A 19,344-nucleotide genomic window follows, 5' to 3' on the forward strand; every position below is an offset into this window, starting at 1 on the left:
CCAAAGTTTTGGGGGAGAAACAACTTCCAAAACGTTAAACAATATTTTAAAAGAAATTACGGTAAGTATGTCTGTGGCCGAGGATAACATCATGGAAGTTGCTCTACAGCAGCTCCCCGTTGGCTTCATTTGCAAATGATGCTGAGCCCATACCCCCAGAAAATAAGATATGATTGCTAAAAATAAAAAACAGTCTTATTTATAATGGCCCAGTGTACAAATTCTTTTTGATCTGATTGCTTTGATGTGTTCAACATACTTTATTAACGCGCTTTGCTTCTAAAATGTCATACATCAGTGATGTTCATTTTGATAGGCAGAAAGTTGATCTGATTTGGGCTTTTGAAGTTTCTTGCAGATCAGATAGAATAACATCAATTAGGATGAATCATCAGATTAGTTTTGTTCTTAGCATTTTACATTATGATGATTAAAAAATGTCCTAAAACAAATGATCTGTATATCCATTTGTGTGTATGTATGTATATATATATATATATATATATATATATATATATATATATATATATATATTATTATTTATTGTTTTATATAGAGCCATCAAATTTCCGTAGTGCTGTACAATGGGTGGACAGGACACAACAAGTAGTATGTAACATAACAATTGGACTTACAGAGACAACAGGTGAGGAGGGCCCTGCTCAAACAAGCTTACAATCTAGAGGTTATATATATATATATATATATATATATACACACACACAATGTTTATATAGGGATTCATGTTGCAAGAGCTGTATGGATCTAAATGTACAGCTTGTTTAGCTGTTCTTTCTTAAAATGTACGTAAAACCCTGGTTTTTAACAAGAAACGAAAAGAAAGAAGACAGCAAAGGTACCAGCCTTATGGACTTTGTTATTCTTATCTGGACCTTTCATTTGCATCAGTTCATTCAATAGCTGCTTATTTTATCAGGTTCTGAGATGGGATGTCTTTGCCACCCTTTCTCATCTATGGGGTCTATGAGTAGAACTCACCCTGCAAACTGACTATTGACAGAAGAGCATCTTCACAAACTAAAATACCGTATTGGCTCGGATATAGGCCGCCCCCGTATATAGGCCGCACCCTAAAAGTTTGGTGCTTTTTTAAAGAAAAAGGTTTTTTCTTTAAAAAAAGCACCAAAAAGACATGCTGCCACTCTGTCTCCCCCCCGAGATATGCTGCCACTGTCCTCCACCCCCCGAGATATGCTGCCACTGTCCTCCTCCCCCCCCGAGATATGCTGCCACTGTCTTCCTCCCCCCCGAGATATGCTGCCACTGTCCTCCTCCTCCTCCCCCGAGATATGCTGCCAGTCTGCCCCCCCCGACTTACCAGAGCAGACTCCCGGGTGTCTTGCGGGGCCGGCAGGGGGACATCTACGCAATACACGTATACAACTTCTGGTGCCGGCACTGGAAGTTGTATATGCGTATTGCGTAGATGTCCCCCGCCGGCCCCGCAAGACACCCGGGAATCTGCTCTGGTAAGTCTTGGGGGCAGAGGTAAAATGCATCGTGCGGACGGTCACCGGCTGCGGCGATGCGGGTAAACAACCTCCGCAGCCGGTGACCGTCCGCACGATGCGCTTAGACAACCTCCCGTGCCGGCACCCCCCCCTGTGGAAAGTGCTGGCAGGGGAGGCTGTCTGAGCGTATCAGAGAGTAGGATGCAGGTCCCCTGCACTGCATGTCCCGGGCGTCGGGCGCTAGACCCCGAATATAGGCCGCACCCCCACTTTAAAGACTTAAAGTGGGGGGAAAAAGTGCGGCCTATATTCAAGCCAATACGGTAACTGTGAGGCCAAAGTGATTTGCAAGGTGGGTCAATAAGCAATGTCATTGGGCCATGGGAGTAAATTGTTAAACATGTTAAAGTTCTTACAAAGTACATCACCATGAATTCTTTGTTCAGGACGTTGTCTGAAAAACATTGTTAGTATGTTTTTTTTTTTTTAGTTTTTTTTGTAGCAAACATCCAAAACCAAGCACCCCAGGAATATAGAAAATGTATTCAACCTCATTTGGACCATTATGCCAGATCTGCAAGCAAGTTTATTAATTCATATTTTGTATTATTATGCATGTTTTCATGTAGATATACTAAATATGTATTTAAGGGGAATTGCTTCTTTTTGGCTAAAAAATCCACATTCCTTTGTCCTTATCCTCTCACCCTCGGACCTCCTGCAGTCATAACTGCTCCCCTTTCTAACTTAAAAAACTTTCTTTCTCTTTCACGTTCTTTAGCTTCTCTGAACCACCATAAGCGGTCTGCTAGCAAACATCCAAAACCAAGCAGTAACTCACCCCTCTCTTCATGTATGTGTTAACTGCCTCACTTTGTTTCTACAGCACTGCGTAATTTCTCGGCGCTTAATAAATAAAAGGTAATAATAATGTTGTGTATGGGTGAATGAATACAAATCTGGAAATATCTGGTGTGTGATAGTTCCTCTTTGAGAACTGAAGCTATTGCTAATGCCTGTTTTACTTGTCCACCAGATGTCTTGCTATCACGTGTTGCTGCTTGAACCTGCATACATATACGGATAAAATGACTGAACTGTGTGTGTGGGCTGAGTGTCCATGGCATGAATTCTCATCTATGCTTTAACCATTAACCTTCACCTTGGGGAAATTCAAGGAAGACTGATCTGTTTTTTCAGTGCTGATACAATGTGTACCATGACTACAGATAAATGCTCAACAAAGAATAACGCACATGCTGGAATATTCAAAAAGAGGTTGCTCTGGAAACTTTATTGTAACTCTAATTATAATCTCTGTCTTGGCTAAAATAAGAGAGTCTGAGCATCTCTTGAGAAAAAGCAATTCATTGTAAGCATATAAACTTAGAACGTTTCTCTGCCTTGATGGAAGACAAGCAGTCTTTGCAAAAGGGTTGATTTTTAAACAAACCAGTTTCTTTCAGAAAATGTGTTTTATAAATTAAATTGTATGTATGCAATCAATTCAACTTCAGCTAGGTGAGAAAGTATTTGTAAGGCCCTGTCCCAAAACAACTTACGGTCTGTAACCACATCCCTGAAAGAAAAACCATTTCAGAAAAAATCTGAAAATTCACTATATGGAGAATTGAGGGTGTAGATGCTATAGATTTGTTTAAGAGTAAACTAGATTAGTTTTTTTCATGGAAAGCTAGATATTAATTTTTAGTTAGATTGCGGTTGAGTCATTCTTTAAACTGACTGTCCCCTGAATTGGCATGACATTTTAAAGGCGTGTTTTGCTTTGGACTTAGCAGAATTAGGTATATTGTTAAAAGGTTGAACTCAGTAAACTTATCGTGTTTATATTCCAAAAATATATAGCTATCTTTTATGTAATAAAAGTTATAAATTAAATAGGATTTGAATATCTTGTTATTGTTCCTTTCAAGAATGCGCTAGTCCATTTTGTTTGTCTATATCATTTCCCACAGAAATCGCTGGTCAGAAGAGGGAGAATAACACAAGCTTAATATTGATATACAATTTTTAACAAGAAAGACACAAAGTAATTTATATGCAAATTATTTTCCTTCCATATAAGACATTAAGATTTTAACAGGTTTGGTGTGTATTATTTTTAGATTACACATAAACTGGTCTGTTGAAGGTTTTCTATGCATTCTCTCCAACTATGTGTGACATCGTAGTTTTAAGAATTCTAGCTAATGCACATTTCTTGTTTATTTCTGAACTCCAAACCCTTAGCTGTTGTGAGACTTAAGAAGCTTTCTTGAAAATATTGTGGAATTGAAATGGAAGACATTGTTTACACATTGTTATGTACCACTATATAGCAAGAGAGGTTTGAAACTGGCTCCTAAAATAGACAAGTTGAAGATGCCAGTGATGTGAATGATAAGGAAGTTGAAAGCTGAGCCATATGTTTTTGTTTAATGAAAGTTACATCTGTCGCTGTATTGTGTACAGAAGGAAACAATATATATTCTTTTAGACACATAAAACACATCTGAGTGTTTGCTTACAGAGTATTCGCTACCATATTAGCCTTATTGTTGGTTCTAGCCTATAGATTATGGAACTGGAAAACCACACCTAATGCATGTGCAGAGAATTGCTGTGGAAAAGTATTTTTCCGTTCCCGATTTCTTCTATTTTTGCATATTTGCCACACTTAAATGTTTGAGATCCTCAAAGGAATTTTAATATTAGAAAAAGATAACCTGAGTAAACACAAAATGCAGTCTTAAAATGATGATTCCATGTCCTACCTGGCTCAATGTGAAAGTATTAAACCAAAGGATTAACCAAATTCAATTCATAATAGGGTTAAATTTCACTAGGCACACCCAGGCATGATTCTGCCAGCCATGATTTCACCATAAAAAAAGCGGAGTGGCAAGGCCAAAACCACTGCTAACCAACAAGAGCGCTAATGGCTCAACACACATTGGCCGATTTTTGGTAGACATGGGTTTTGTTGCATCTGACATATAGCTAACACACCATTCCACAATAAGATCATACCAATAGTAAAACACTTGGTAGTGGGCGCTGGGCACTTCCCTGTCAGGTGAGAAAGCAGTGTGGCCGGACCCAGTACAGGCATACCCTTCTAATGGCAGCCCTGTTATTGTATAGGGTACTTACAAATGCACAGGGTATTATATTATGCATGCACAGAGCAACATCCTTCATTTTCACAGGAATGGGGGGTAGGAATAGGACAGAAACTGGGACAATTTTACAATATATATATGTGATCAAGTACTGGCTTTAAAAATATCTTCAGATAGATTGAGAGATATAATATACCTGCTATCAAAAGCAATTGCTCACGTGGAAGCTTGTACAGCCATACAGTCATATTAAAAAAATATAAAAAGAAAAATCAGTAATCGATACTAACCCAACAAATAAGCCGGGTTGCTGGCATAATTGGGTTACACAATTTCTCAGGAACCAGTGGACTTGGTAGTACTACCAAGCGAGCCATTTTTTTTACATAAGCTCTGGAGTGATGGTAGTAATAGGGTGGTAGATAAATGAAACAGACTCACAGTAGAATATAGTTTAAACATGCATGGGATAGTCATAAAGCTACCTTCAAAGTAAGACAAGAACAAGGACTAATTATGATCTGAGTCTTAACATCAGGAAAAATGGGCAGACTAGATGGGCCAAATGGTTCTTGTCTGTTGTCAAGTTCTATGTTTCTATGAAATACCCCTTGTTTTCCCTTTTTTTCATTTTGCATTTTATCTTTGCTTTTTATTGATTATCACATATGTCGAGTTGCCAGTTAAGGAACATGTGAATTGGCCTTACAATAACATGGATGATAACATGCCCAACAACCATGCAGCTGCCCTTCAAATAAGTTCAATAAAATGTTTGATTACAGTATTGTTATACTTGGCAGGATAATTGTCACTGTCCCGGCTCCGGACGCAGCCGGGAGTGTCTCCGTCACGGCTCCGGACGCCGCCGGGAGGAGGTCTGGCCGCGGGTCCCGTACACCGGCCGTTCGGGACGGCGGTCGGTCCTCCGCTCGCGGCACTAGTAGCGGGCGAAGGGTTGTCCGCGGGTCCCGGGAAAACATCCTCCCGGACAGCGGACGACCCTCCGCCCGAGGTAGTGGGACACGGGGAGGCTTCGGCCCCGGGAACAGTAGTTCCCGGAGCCAGTATACTTACCCGTCCTCCGGTCGTCGGTCCGCCTCCCGGGCACGCTGCAGGAGGATTGATGGACGGCTGGGGGGCGTGGTTTTGGTCCTGGTCTGGGAGGGGCTTGTGGAATGGCGCCAGTTTTAAAAGCCGGCTGTGCCTTTCACAAGCACCCTGTTGTGGTCTTCAGTTCGTGTATCTAGCTCGTGCATCTTGTTTCCTGTTTTTGACCTTCGGCTTGCCTGACTCTCCCTTGCTCCACGATTCGGTACCTTTGCTTGTTTTCTCTGGTTTTGACCCCTGGCTCGTCCGACTACCTGCTCCGTGTATCAGACCCCTGGCTCGTCCGACTACCCGCTCCGTGTATCAGACCCCTGGCTCGTCCGACTATCCTGCTTTGTGCTCCTGTCTCGTGCTGTGCCTTGCCGCGGCTGCTGCCGCTCAGAGTCTATCTCCAGCTGGTGGGAGGTTGTCCACTGTTGGGATCATCTAAGTCCTGGACTGCTGCTGCTGGGAATTCCCCTCTCAGTAGCGGTAGTTTGGGCGGAAGAACTTCTGCGGGGACGACCTTCCTTAATAGTCCAGCGAAACAGTGACAATAATATTGACAATTGCGACATTATGGTTAGTTTTGTAGCACTAGCTGTCCCCCAACTGACAAGGAGTTGTGTTATAATGCATTAATAAAATGTTTATTTAATTGTGGATAGTTATTTGAATTGGATTTTACGTTTTCCATCAGGGGTCAGGATATTTCAACATATAGTTTTGGGATAAAGTTTTTGCTCTTGGATGGATACTCTAGTCAAAACTCAATAACAACAGTTGTGGTTTAATTGAGTTCAGTATTAATTGTTGCATTTACCAATAGCTTTGGACATATAAATGGCATTCCTATCCTATATGTCAAAGACAGTCTAGATTCCAGGATTTAAAATCATTACTGCTAAATAGCACTACCACCTTATTGTCTGTTGTAAAAGATGGTGCAATTAGAGCTGGAAGAAAAATTACATTTGTGGAACTTACTGGGAACACTGCTTACCCACATTCTCAGTAACTCATATTTCTCTTGAATGAGCTGCAATACATAATTTGAAGAAAATTACTCAGAATCATCTTCTGAATTGCATTGTTTCTATGCAAATGCAGTTTCTTTTGCCACCTAACTAGCTAAATTTATAGCTTGTTGTTACACAGCTTTTGCTCAGAATTAGCATTGTTTTGCACCCAAAGTGCATGTAGATAATGGGCAGCAGCTATTTTACTTTAGGAAAATAAATTAACTGAAACGGCCTCTCCCACTCTCTACATGTGTCCTACAAAAGAAGACATTAACGACCAAACTGGTGGAGAATTGCAAGAACTGAAAATACAAAGAGTTTAAAGAACAGCCAGATTCTTTCTCAGCTCAGCAGCTAGTACCAGGATCTTCTTTATGCCACACAGGGCTGTGAACAGAGTTAAAGGGCCGCGTGAACGACTCTATTGGTTGCCTGCAGGGGCCTCCTCTGGCATCAACCAATACAAACTGGCGGTTAAACGTATACGAAGACGAAGACACACAACACAAAGAATCTTCAACCAATTGGTTGATGCCAGAGGAGGCCCCTGAGACCAATAGAGTCGTTTGCACGGTCCTTTAACCCCTTCAGGACCGGGATTTTGATACTAATGTGTCGCTAAAGGACCGGAGCCGTTTTTGTGTTTTTGCCATGTCTTTCTTCAACTGTAATTTCTCTCCTATCAATTGGTGCACCCACACAAATCATATATTGTTTTTTTCAGCACAAGTAGGGCTTTCATTTGAAACCATAGTAAGCTGGGTAGTACATTGTTTTGTTTGAAATAAACTGGAAAAAGTGGGGAAAAAATGAAAAAAACGCATTTTTTTACAGTTTTGTATACATACAAATTGTACACACATTGAACCAATGGGAAAAAATTATCCCAAATATATTCATTAAGTTGTCCTGATTTGGAAACCACCCAACATGGCCAGGATCTTTATCTATTTTGACCAGTATAGGGCAAATATTGCAAGGCATGCATCACGTTTTTGAAATGTAATTTTTTTCAAATTTGGCATGGTAGTCTAATAACTGCAATAGTTGTCACAGATACTGATTATCCCCCCAAAATTATATGTTTATGAAAAGTAGATAAGTCAAGGTGTACAACTAGGGTCATTTTGACACTTTTCAAACAGGGATTTTATCGCCAATTGCTGCCAAATTTTGAGGTATTTTTATATTTTTTTGGTTTTTTTGCATATGTTGCAATGTTGCTTTAGATTTCATATTATATTTTGTATAGAATATGTGCAACTGCAGAAAAAAAACACCAAATTGTGTTCACCAACATCCCCCGGTTCCAACAAGGCCTCACATGCATGGTTCATGCATTTTTTGAGGAAGCTATGAGGGCAAAACTGGAACATGCGCATTTTCGTTTTCACATTTGGAATTTTCAGAAGTTGGTTTCCTGGGCCCATATCCCATTTGGGACATTTTTGAAGCCCCCCACTGTAAATTACCCCATAAAAGTATATATTTATGAACAGTAGACAAGTCAAGGTGTTCAACTAGGGTAGTTTTGACAGTTTTCCGCTAGCCATTTCTTCACTTATGTCTGCCAAACTTCACAGGGAAATTATTTTATTGCGTTTTTAACGCATACATTTCAATGTTGCACTGAATTTCTTGCACACCATAAGTGCAACAGTGGAAGAAAACACCACATTTTGTTCACCAAGATCCCCTGATTCCAACAAGACCTCACATGCAGCACTTTTTGAGGAAGCTATCAGGGCAAAACTGGAACATGTGCATTTACATTTTTTTAAATTTTGTTTTTCATCAGATTACTTGTAAGTGACAGGTTTAGGCCGCTGACATCAATCAGGGAGACCGATCCATAATCAGCGACTTAAAATGTCACCGACAAGTGATCAGGTAATAATTATGATTATTTCATTTATTAATAATTTGTGTTTTTTCATTATTACCCTAGATGACCCCTCTCTCTTTCAGGTCAGTGCTGTTATTTATTTTTTTTATTATTATTATTATTTTATAAATTTTTTTAATTAATTTTTTTAATTATTATTATTTTTTTTTACATTTTTTTTTAACTCTTTCAATGCTGATGCTCCATTGAAGCACAGCATTGACTGATATTTAGTCCCCACAAGCTTGTGGGGACTAATATTAACCCCTGCAATGCTGCGATGGGGGTCATACACAATCGCAGCATTGAAGGGGTTAATTGAGGAAGAGGTGGGGTAGGGGTTAACTGAGGAAGGGTGGGGGGGTCTGGTCTCCACATGAGACCAAAGAACCCTGTCTCCCTGTCCCTGAAGCTGCCTCTGGCAGCTGGGACACAATCTCCAATAGACTGGAGATTGTAGGGGAGGAGTCTCCTGATCAGAGGACTTCTGGGGGGTCGTTTTTGCTGTTGCTGGTCTGCCTGGGCTTCCAGGCAGACCACCAGCAGCAGAGCCTCCTACAAAACGGGAATTAACCCCTTCAATGCCGCGGCATTGAAGGGGTTAACGCTGCACTGACGCTCTCATGGAGCGATCAGGCAGCAGGGGGGTGTTGGATCAGGTCCCCACACTTGTGTGGTGACCCATTCAACACCCCCCCACTTCCCTGAAGCTGCCTGTGGCAGCTGAAACCGCGATTGCAGATTTTTCTGCAATCGCTGTCTCTGCCTACAAAATCACTCCGTGGGAGCGATCGTAGGCTTGGGGGCGGTCTTAGACAGGCAGACAGCAGCAGCAGCGCCCCCACGATCACCGCGATTGTGGTGATGTGGGGGCGTTTTTTGGAGGAGACGTACCTGGTACGTCCCGGTCTACCAGTGACTGTTAACCAGGAAGTACCAGGTACGTCCCGGTACTGAAGGGGTTAACTCCTGACGGATTTCTGCTCATGTTGCTCAGCCCCTGTGATGCTGTGTAGATAAGGTAGGGTAGATGGGGAAGGGGCCAGGGAGACATGCCGCTGCCATGCTCAAATGCCGTGTTCGTTTTCATGTTTACCCGAAAAAGAATGCACAAGTCTAATAAAAAAAAATACATGATATATGTTGTCCTTTTTCTACTTGCAGATGAAGGTGAAGGGGAGAAACTGGTGATTGAAGGTTGTGTCAACAGCATAGTACTATATTTCTATCATGCCTACAATGGATGGGATTCCAAGTGTTTTGCACCCTCTCTTAATTTGTTGGTAAAAGAAACGGCTTTTGTTTGTCTAGCACCTGTGCCTCGCATTATACAGACACCCATGCTCATAATAGTTTGATGTCTCCAAGGCAAGCTTCATAAAACCACCTTCTCTTACATTCAGTCAACGCACATAGAGAACTAAGGTTATGCCATCCTAACGAAGAGCTTCCTTAGTATCTCCTAATAAGCAGGCCACATGAACACTATAAAGAAAGGAACTTTGATTCATGACTCACAGAACCCTTTCACCAGATCATGGCCTATCCAGCTTCCTGGACCATCTATATGGTACTTGTACATACATTCTATAAACATCCAATGTTAACTGGGCTCTCTATACAAAGATTGTAATACTTTCTCATTGCTGTTGTGTTCATTTGTGCTGCTTCCATAGCCACCAATAAATCCACTTTTAGGTAAAGCCCCTCTTTGTTTGGTTATTGCCTTTGCCTTCCATTCTAATGGCATTTATACATGTCTCTGATTTTCTATGAAATCTAGCCTTTTTATTGCAAAAGATATACACTTTATACGTTATCAAAAGTGGCCTTGATGAAATATGTAAAATATATGTTTTCCCCAGTTCTAAGATAGACAGCTACCTCTCAGGAACTTGGAAGTTCTGACTAGAACCTGTTACTTGATGTGCAATATTGTCTACCTAACAAGTCGCCTAGAGATTTGTGTTCTTTTCTTTTTTGTCTTAGGTCTGCTTTTGATTTGGAGAACTCTAAGCTAATGTATACAATGTAAAATTTATCATTATTTTTTTCCCTTCCTAAAAATAGTTACTCTTATTAAGACAGTGTCTTTGGGGTATTAAATTATTGATGTTATCTGATGTCCTCTTGAGTTGAAATTCTGCCCAGCTGCTATGAGCGTTTACATTAGAAGGGTTACTTTAAAATGCGTATTCCCAATGGTAAGTTAAAAGAAAGCATTAAGAGCTGGTGAAGCACAGACAACTAAGAAAAATAAACAAACTGTGTTTCTTTGCATGCATTTCTCCAAAAAACATACCTCCATTTATTCCAGAACCATGGAGAGGTTTTCCAAACATTTAGAAAAGCATTACTCTGTACACACCATTACTGTGAGAGTTTCAGGTACTATCATACTTAGATACACTGTTTATATTTCTAATCAGCCAGATTTTTGGGATGGCTATAAATTCGATTTATAAATAAATTATATTCTGGTATGAAATTGTGTTTAAACATTTTTTTCAGCATGCTAGCTACCGATTAGATTTTGTTCCATACATTAGCAAATCTCGCTATATTGTATTTGAACTAATTACAATCCTGGTAACTTTCAGGGTTTGACCTAAAGTCATATGGTTTTCACACCTATCACAGGCTGAATGAGAAGATTCCCAGGGTCACACTCTCTGGAGCTGACACATTCATTTTCTACTCTAATATAATGATATCTGAACATCCCAGAGTTAATATTTTTCTCACCGGTGTATCATAGCTCAAATCCTTATGTGAATACAGATGACTTTAATCATTTTTTTTTACCTCCTGGCAAGTAATGGACTATATAGCTATAATAGAATATTTGTGATGGACTATGAAATGGCTAATGTTTTTCACTAATTTAGAAAGTTCCCATGTATTAATTAATTGTAATTTGTTTGGCTCCATTATTCATCCATAATTTGTTTTGAAATGCTCCCACACAGCTGTTATTTTATGTAATGTATGGCTTATTATTAGATTGTGGACCATTAGAAGTAGCTACCCAAATATACACCTGCAATACCTTGAACAAATTGCCACTGCAGTGAGGTCACTATCTCTATGGTTGCCTTGTTCCTATGACACCCGCAATAAACAGAACTAGACAATTACATGTAAGTAAAAGATGGATCTGGCTACTTGTAAGTTTCTTTTTTTTATCTAAAGCGTTATGTGATGTTAAAGGAACAAGCTAGACTGTGAACGTCATGTCCAGACACGCTGATATTTAGCAGTTAATACATATATATATAGTAAATCACATTTACACTTAATGTACTTCCTCCCAGTGTTGCTAGTGTCATTAGTCTACTTTCGACCATTTCTGTTATCCTCTTGTGATCTTACATTTATTGGCAGTCTATGCAACTGGATAGATAATAAAATCTTATTTTCCTCCATCTTAACTTTTGTAATAAATATAGCGGTATTACCAGGAAAACTGGTGCCCAGTGGTGTAAACTATAGGGGTTGCAGGCCCATGCCTCTAGGGGGCCTGGTGCAACCCCTACGACCCCTTGTTCTTGTCTCCCTGTATCGGTTCAAAATTGTTCACACACACAATTACACATCCAAGTTCACAAAATTGGTACTAATGCTAGCACTAATTACAGTGTCTTCACATTGCAGTGCTTTGGCCATAGGCACAAGTATAATGTTGGCATGGTGTGACATCAGGGGCGTAACTAGACGCCTCAGGGCCCGGGTGCGAGAATCTGTTAAGGGCCCCCCCACCCCCTAACGTTATAGAGCAACAATGCATATATCCCTTTCCCTGAAAGGCTGGCATTATCACTGTAAATTTAGGAGAATGAGGATGTCACGCCACAGTGGCCTCATTCATTAATTGAGCAGGGATGCAAAATGGAGCAGAGCATCATAACCAACACATCTCTACTTACTAGCCCACCATGAACTGGTTTACAGATTGCATCAAAAAGATTGCATGAAATTTGACTATTCCAAAATGTATATAATACATGATGTGGGGGTGTTAAACTTTGCAATCTGTTTTAAAGCCTTAGTTACCTTAGCAAAAAATTACTTACGTTAATTAAAGAAAACATAAGCCCTCTGATATGAGAAATAAAATGTATTGCTTAGCAGGTTATACAGTACATGTGTTTCACCTTGGGGAAACTAGACTTGTGTATTTGGATTTGTATGACTTTTTTTAACAAAGCAGAGATTTTAACAAAGCAGAGAGCTCAGAATTTTTGTTTGCATTTCATTGTTTTTATTCAGTCTAGCTCTCTCTCAGTCACACTTTCACAGTCCATGTTTTTTACACTCTCTTACACGCTCTCTCTCACTCTCTATTTCACACTCTCTTCCGCGTATCCATCGGCAATATTAGGTAGACATTAAGAGAGGATGAGAGAGAGTAAAAGAGGACAAATGGAAAAAGCCCTCCAAATTTTGTCCGAACTGAAGGGGCAAAAAAAAAACCTTATTCGAAAACAAATGGGCCAAAAGCGAAATAAAAAATGTGTCTGAATCATTTTTGCTACATGTGCACAAGTCTAGGAGAAACCAGGTACCGCTGATTTTATTTTATGCTTGCACCAACAGCATCTTCATAATGCGGCTGGCACCTAACGTGTTAATGCAATGGACAACATTTCAAAAGGGGTCCTTATAATACACACCAAGTAGAGATACAGGACAGTGCATTAAACTTCAAATCGAGTAAATCAGATTTTTTTATATTCAAGAGGAATTTCATCTTGTTAACAACATATTCTTTTAGTTGCCTTGGATACACTGATTGAAGGTCATGAAAAGCAAACAGGACAAAGACATAAGATTCCAAAATAGAACCTGACTACTATTATAAATGTTATTTTTTATTATTAGAGAAAAGTTACATATTTCATCATATTCTTTTTCAATGCAATGCTCATTTTCCAAAGGATGTTGTAAAATCTTTTTAATAAATCCTAAGTAAATTTTGTTAATGGAATTTGTGATTTCTGTATGTATCTTGGATTTTATTGAACTGCAGCAGGTGTGTAAATCCAGCTTTTTCCAAACTAAATTCCCTGTTGATGCCAATTTTAATTAATATTAAAAACGCATATACAGTTTAATTGCCACATAGATTAAGATTTATAAAGTTTTTGATTAGCAAAAAATATGGAATATCTGTATTTCCACCATGCGCTAAACACTATGGTTTTTTCTATAAAAAGCTAAAAAAAATGTACAAAATAGTATAAAAACCTTCCCATTCCAACCAATAATGAAGAGTTGGTAAATTTACCCTTTTAACTACATTTTAAATAACATACTATACATAATTTTAAGTTGAGTACTTTAAGACTTAGTTTAAGTATTTCACGAACTGGATTTCATAGATAAATAATGAAAATCCTTGCTGGTCCCTAGTTTCCTGCTTATTAATATAGAAGAGAACCTCATGCAACATGCTCAAACCCCCTGCCTAGTTTGCAGCCTTGTTCAGTGGAAACATGCCTACATACCTTTAAATTGTTCTGCATTTTGCTAGATTGTACCATGTACCGTTGTGTCAAGCTGCTCAATTGTCCTACTTTTGAAGGCAGTGGGGATCATGGACCAGTTAGGGAGATCCTCTGATCTCGTCTGAGTGGCCCAGGAAGTTGTAAAATCAATGGAGGTCTGTGCTGTTGTTAAAATCAATCACAGCTCCCACTTCACCACCTCATGACGCTCTTAAGCTAAGTGGCTCTTCTGTAAGGTAGATGGATTGTCAGATTTCTAGCCCTTATGCTTCTATGACCCAGCACTCCTTGTCTCCTGTTAGACTACCCAATAAAGGTTCTTGATTTGGGGTTATGATATAACAATCAAACATTCAATTGGCTTGTATGTTTTTATTTTATTCCGGAAACATAAAACGTTTTAATGGTTTTGATTACCTTCATGTGCACAGTTATAGCAGTACCATGCCTTGGCTCCAATATTGCTGTGGTCACCTGCCTCAGATCTTTTTGGAATCTACACCCTCATGTAAACATTTCAAAGACCCTTACTTAACAATGCAGTGCTTATGCTGCACCATGCAGTAAAACATATGAAAAACATACACGATCAGCCATAACATTATGACCACCTGCCTAGTATTGTGTAGGTCACCCTTTTGATGCCAAAAAAGGCCTGACCCGTTGAGGCATGGACTCCACTAGACCTCTGAAGGTGTGCTGTGGTATCTGCACCAAGACGTTAGCAGCAGTTAGCATTCTTTAAGTCTTGTAAGTTGTGAGTTGAGGCCTCTTCCTTCTTTCCTTGCTCCGTGGTCTGGATCTTATACTCATGTGCGTAGGCGCTTTCGGCAGTGGACCGGGGTCAGAATGGGCACCCTGGCTGGCAACAAACTGCGATGAACTGTGTGTTTCAACACCTTTCTATCAGAACCAGCATTAACTTTCTCGTTTCTCGTTCTCGTCTGTTTGATTTGACCACACAGGCCAGCCTTTGCCCCCTCACATACATCAATGAGCCTTGGCCACCCATGATCCTGTTGCCGGTTCACCACTTTTCCTTCCTTGGACCACTTTTGATAGTTACTGACCACTGCAGACTGGGAACACCCCACAAGAGTTGTAGTTTTGGAGATGCTCTGACCAGTCATCTAGCCTTCACAATTTGGCTCTTGTCAAAGGTTCTCAGATCCTTACATTTGCCCATATTTTCTGCTTCTAACATATCAACTTTGAGGAAAAAATATGCACTTGCTGCCTAATATATCCCACCCACTGACAGGTACCATGTATACAGCCATGTATACCAGCCAAGATTTATAAGCTACACTTGCAAAGTTGCAGATCTGATGCAAAGTATCCAATAGTATCCAATGGAAAGGTTTGCTCAACATTCCATAGGTGACATAAGACCACTTTTAAAACTTCTACCAGGATTGATCTTGATTGATATAAATATTATTTCTTGTTCCATATCTACATACTCGGGACTGTTCATGATTTCTTTCTACCCTTGGCAAACCGTGTTTGTTAGAGCTCCTACGTATTTAGACTACTCTTTACATGGACTACACCAAGACCCATCTCGTGATACCACAAGCACCCGTTACACGTTACTAAATACTTGGGGTTTTACTAAGCTCAATGTACACGATGTGATCCTTTTTTTAAACAATAGATATTTTTTTCCTGTCAACATAAATATATACTATACTTTTAAATCAATCATGTAATATTGCAATCTGAACACAAGAGGGAACTCATAATGCATACATCAAACTGTAAGAGCTACTCTTGGACATCTAGTCTTTAATTTACAATTTTATTTATCCCACTTTATTTGAAACAGAACATGTAATTGTCATAGATTCAGGGCCTTGCATGTTTCAATTCCCTTACCGTATTAACACCTTTCTTCCGAGAGATTGTTCTATCATTCTCTCAATAAAAGAGAATGAACTACCAGAATTGTTTACTTATAATTTAGTATTAATTTATTTGTTTAAACTCTCTTGTAAGGAATATTTGCCAGCAGTTCTGAATTAGCTGGGACAGTACCGTTTTTTGGGGTCCTGTTGTATCAAATCTGGGTCTGTCCCACCATGAAAATACACTACACTGTACGCAGGCAGCGTTTAAACTGTATATTAGAGGACTGCATTGGGAGGCGGGTCGCGCGGGCGGTCAGGCACTGTACCTGCGGGTCCCGGTAATCCCGCGCAGTCCCACAAGGCTGCCCTCGAGCTGTTCCCTCACAGCGTCTCTTATCTTGCTCCGCCCAGGAACAAGGCGGAGTCACATGAAGTGACGTCACATCACGTGACTCCGTTTTGTTCCTGGGCCGAGCAAGATATACTGTCAGGTAAAGAGGCGGGCGTGATTGGCCACGAATGTGGCGGGAGCGGGCGGGATTGGCCACAAATGTGGCGGGAGCGGGCGGGAGCGGGCGGGAGCGGGCGGGAGCGGAACACCCACATTGCGGGAGCGGGCGGGATTAAAAACAGCGGGAGCGGGATTAAAAAAGCCGTCCCGTGCAGGGCTCTACTGTGTATGCCTAAACGCTGGTAAATCAGCTCCAGACACCCAGTATCTTTACCAGGTAACCTGGAGCTCAATGCTGCAGGGTAACGCAGCACCAGTAACTCTATTTACTTTAGGGTTTGCATCCGGTCTGCCTCGTGGCATCTGAAGCAAAATTTGGCAAGTGTGGTAAAGAGAAGAAAAAACATGACATGTAGAATGGATCCATGTTGCAGAGGTAGAAAATAAATGGGACACAAGGTAGATGAAATAAAACAAGTTAAAACAGCAGGGGACAAAAGGGTAAAGATAATGGGATATAATTAAACAAAAAAAAGTTGGGGTCCACAAATACACTGGCAATCGTGCACCCCCCTGTCATACTCTTTCAGTGTGACTGGGACTTCAGTGTTAACTAGACTAGCTGTACTTCAAAAAAGATAGCTAGCCCATGCCTGATCCCCTGCTATTTTCCATGCAGCAGAGGTGTTTAGCTGAACAAATGTCTTGACACTTACCACCTAGTAGCTCCAGTGCCATAAAGACATCAAAATCAAGAAAAGAGGGCTGATTGCTTAAAAAAGAAAACCTCTGTCAGGCGAGCTGTAGGAGCTATACAACCATAGCTGTTAAATACATAGAACTAGTTATTAGTAACAGTACAGGAATCATCAGAATAGTAGGCTTTAATAATTCAGTAGGATATACACAGAGTACGGCTTGGATTAAGTAGGCTGACCTGGAGAGTTTAAAACAGGCCAGTAATTAGCATTAATATAGGGCTGCCCCATTCTGCCAAGGTAAATTTAATAAAAAAAAATTTTTTATTTCCAACCTCTGTGAAATATGCAAGTCTATCTGATATAGACATTTTACCTCTATAATGTGTACATAAGGATTTACCCCACACCCAGATTGCACCCAGAGTGATCTTCTCTCAGGTCTCCACTTGATCCTCCCCTTTCTGATTTATTTTCTCTTCCATTTTTATTTATCTCACCTCTTCCTTTGCTCTTTACAACTCCTCATCTTTCCCTTTATCTTTTATTTTTTCTCTATTTCTCCCTTTTTCTTTATCACTCTTCTTTCCATCTCATCCCTTTATGTTTATCTATGTTTGTTTACTTTATCTTCCCACCTTTCTCCTTACCTCTCACTCCTTTACTCCCTCCCTATTCATCTCTCATCCTGTTTCTCTCTTCCCTAATACTTTATCACTCTGTTTTCTCCCCTTTTTCTTTATCTCTCATCCTATTTCTCTCCTCTTTCACTTTATGTATCTCTTTTCTCACCTTTATCACTCCACCTCTTTATCTTGACCTCACCTTTTTTCCTATCTCACAACTTGCTGGAGATCTCCCCTCCTCTTTCTCTTGATCTCTCCTGCTCTTTATCATACCTTTTTTTCCCTCTCTCCCTACCTGTCAATGTTTCTTTTATCTCTCCCCTTTTTCTTTGATATCTCCTTTTTAACCTCATCTCTTCCAATTCTCTTTATCTCTCCTCCAGTTTCACTTTCTCTCCCCTTTCTCCCTATCTTCTCCACGTCTCATTATCCCTCCTACTTCTTATTATCTCTCCTCATATCTGCACTTTGCCCTGGGAATAAGGAAAGTATTCAGAAATTGGGCGGACCAGATGGACCGAATGGCGACACATTCTATGTTTCTATATATGCACACTTTTTGCTGTTACTTATATTTAAAAGAAATAAACATTTTGTTTCTTTTCTCCACAAAACTATACTGAATATTCCCATTCATATTTTTGTTATTTGATTAAAATACTAGTGCAATTAATGTTTCGCCTAAAAGGAATAAACCTTCAAATGAAAGTTGCTGTATTCAGTACTGATTTTAAATGCATTTAATTGTATTTCATATCATGTTTTCCTGTGGGCTCACTAAGTTTCAGCCAACGTACGTTATCATTCAAGGCGTGTTTACACAGTGATAGGGACTGGAAAGCTAGAAGCTGGCTAACTGGTGCATGTATGTGAAACTATTGCTGAAATCAGCTGAATTCCTGCTGTGCAGAAGTGTAAGTAAATTAGACAAGATTACAGAACAGCATCAGAGGCGTGTGATAGATACATATTTCCAAATGCTAGCAAACTTTTAGCACAGTGCATGTGGATCCAGACTGATTGAAACATTGAGAGTGAGGTAAGGTTATTTGGTAATTAGAAGTGATGTAAAATTTGTTTCAAGTGTCACAGTTCTATGAAATATTAGTAAATACCAATCTGTTTGCCTTTTTCATTGAAGGTTATCCATTTTTGCTATTTCCTTTTCTAGTTTAATTAAATATTTAATGGCCTTCCATCTTAAAGCATTACATTATGCTACATTAAAGGTATACAAATATAAAATATAACAAATATACCTTAAATGTTATAAGTGTTTATTGATAGTGGTTCTAGAAATATAGATTTCTAGATTCTGTTATGGATGATGTTGAGTTAATTAGTTTTGTGTGTGATCGTAACCCCAGCTGCAAAAACACTGTCCCAACTGAGACCTTAGACAGGTTTCAAATGATATACATATCAAACAGCATCAAATCTTCAAAATATCATATTATCACAACATATATTACAGTTTTTTGCTTTGGAATGTTTTGCCTTCCTCTCTTTTTTATTCTTATTATGCTTGATTTTATTTCCATATCCTTTGGGTTTTTAAATGTGATGATACTCTTTTATATTTGAAAATGTAGTTATATCTGTTATTCACTCCCAGTATAGTT

The sequence above is a fragment of the Sceloporus occidentalis genome, unplaced genomic scaffold, assembly GCF_023333645.1.
Source record: "Sceloporus occidentalis isolate IW3139 unplaced genomic scaffold, rSceOcc1.0.p SCAF_25, whole genome shotgun sequence".
Classification (NCBI taxonomy): domain Eukaryota; kingdom Metazoa; phylum Chordata; class Lepidosauria; order Squamata; family Phrynosomatidae; genus Sceloporus; species Sceloporus occidentalis.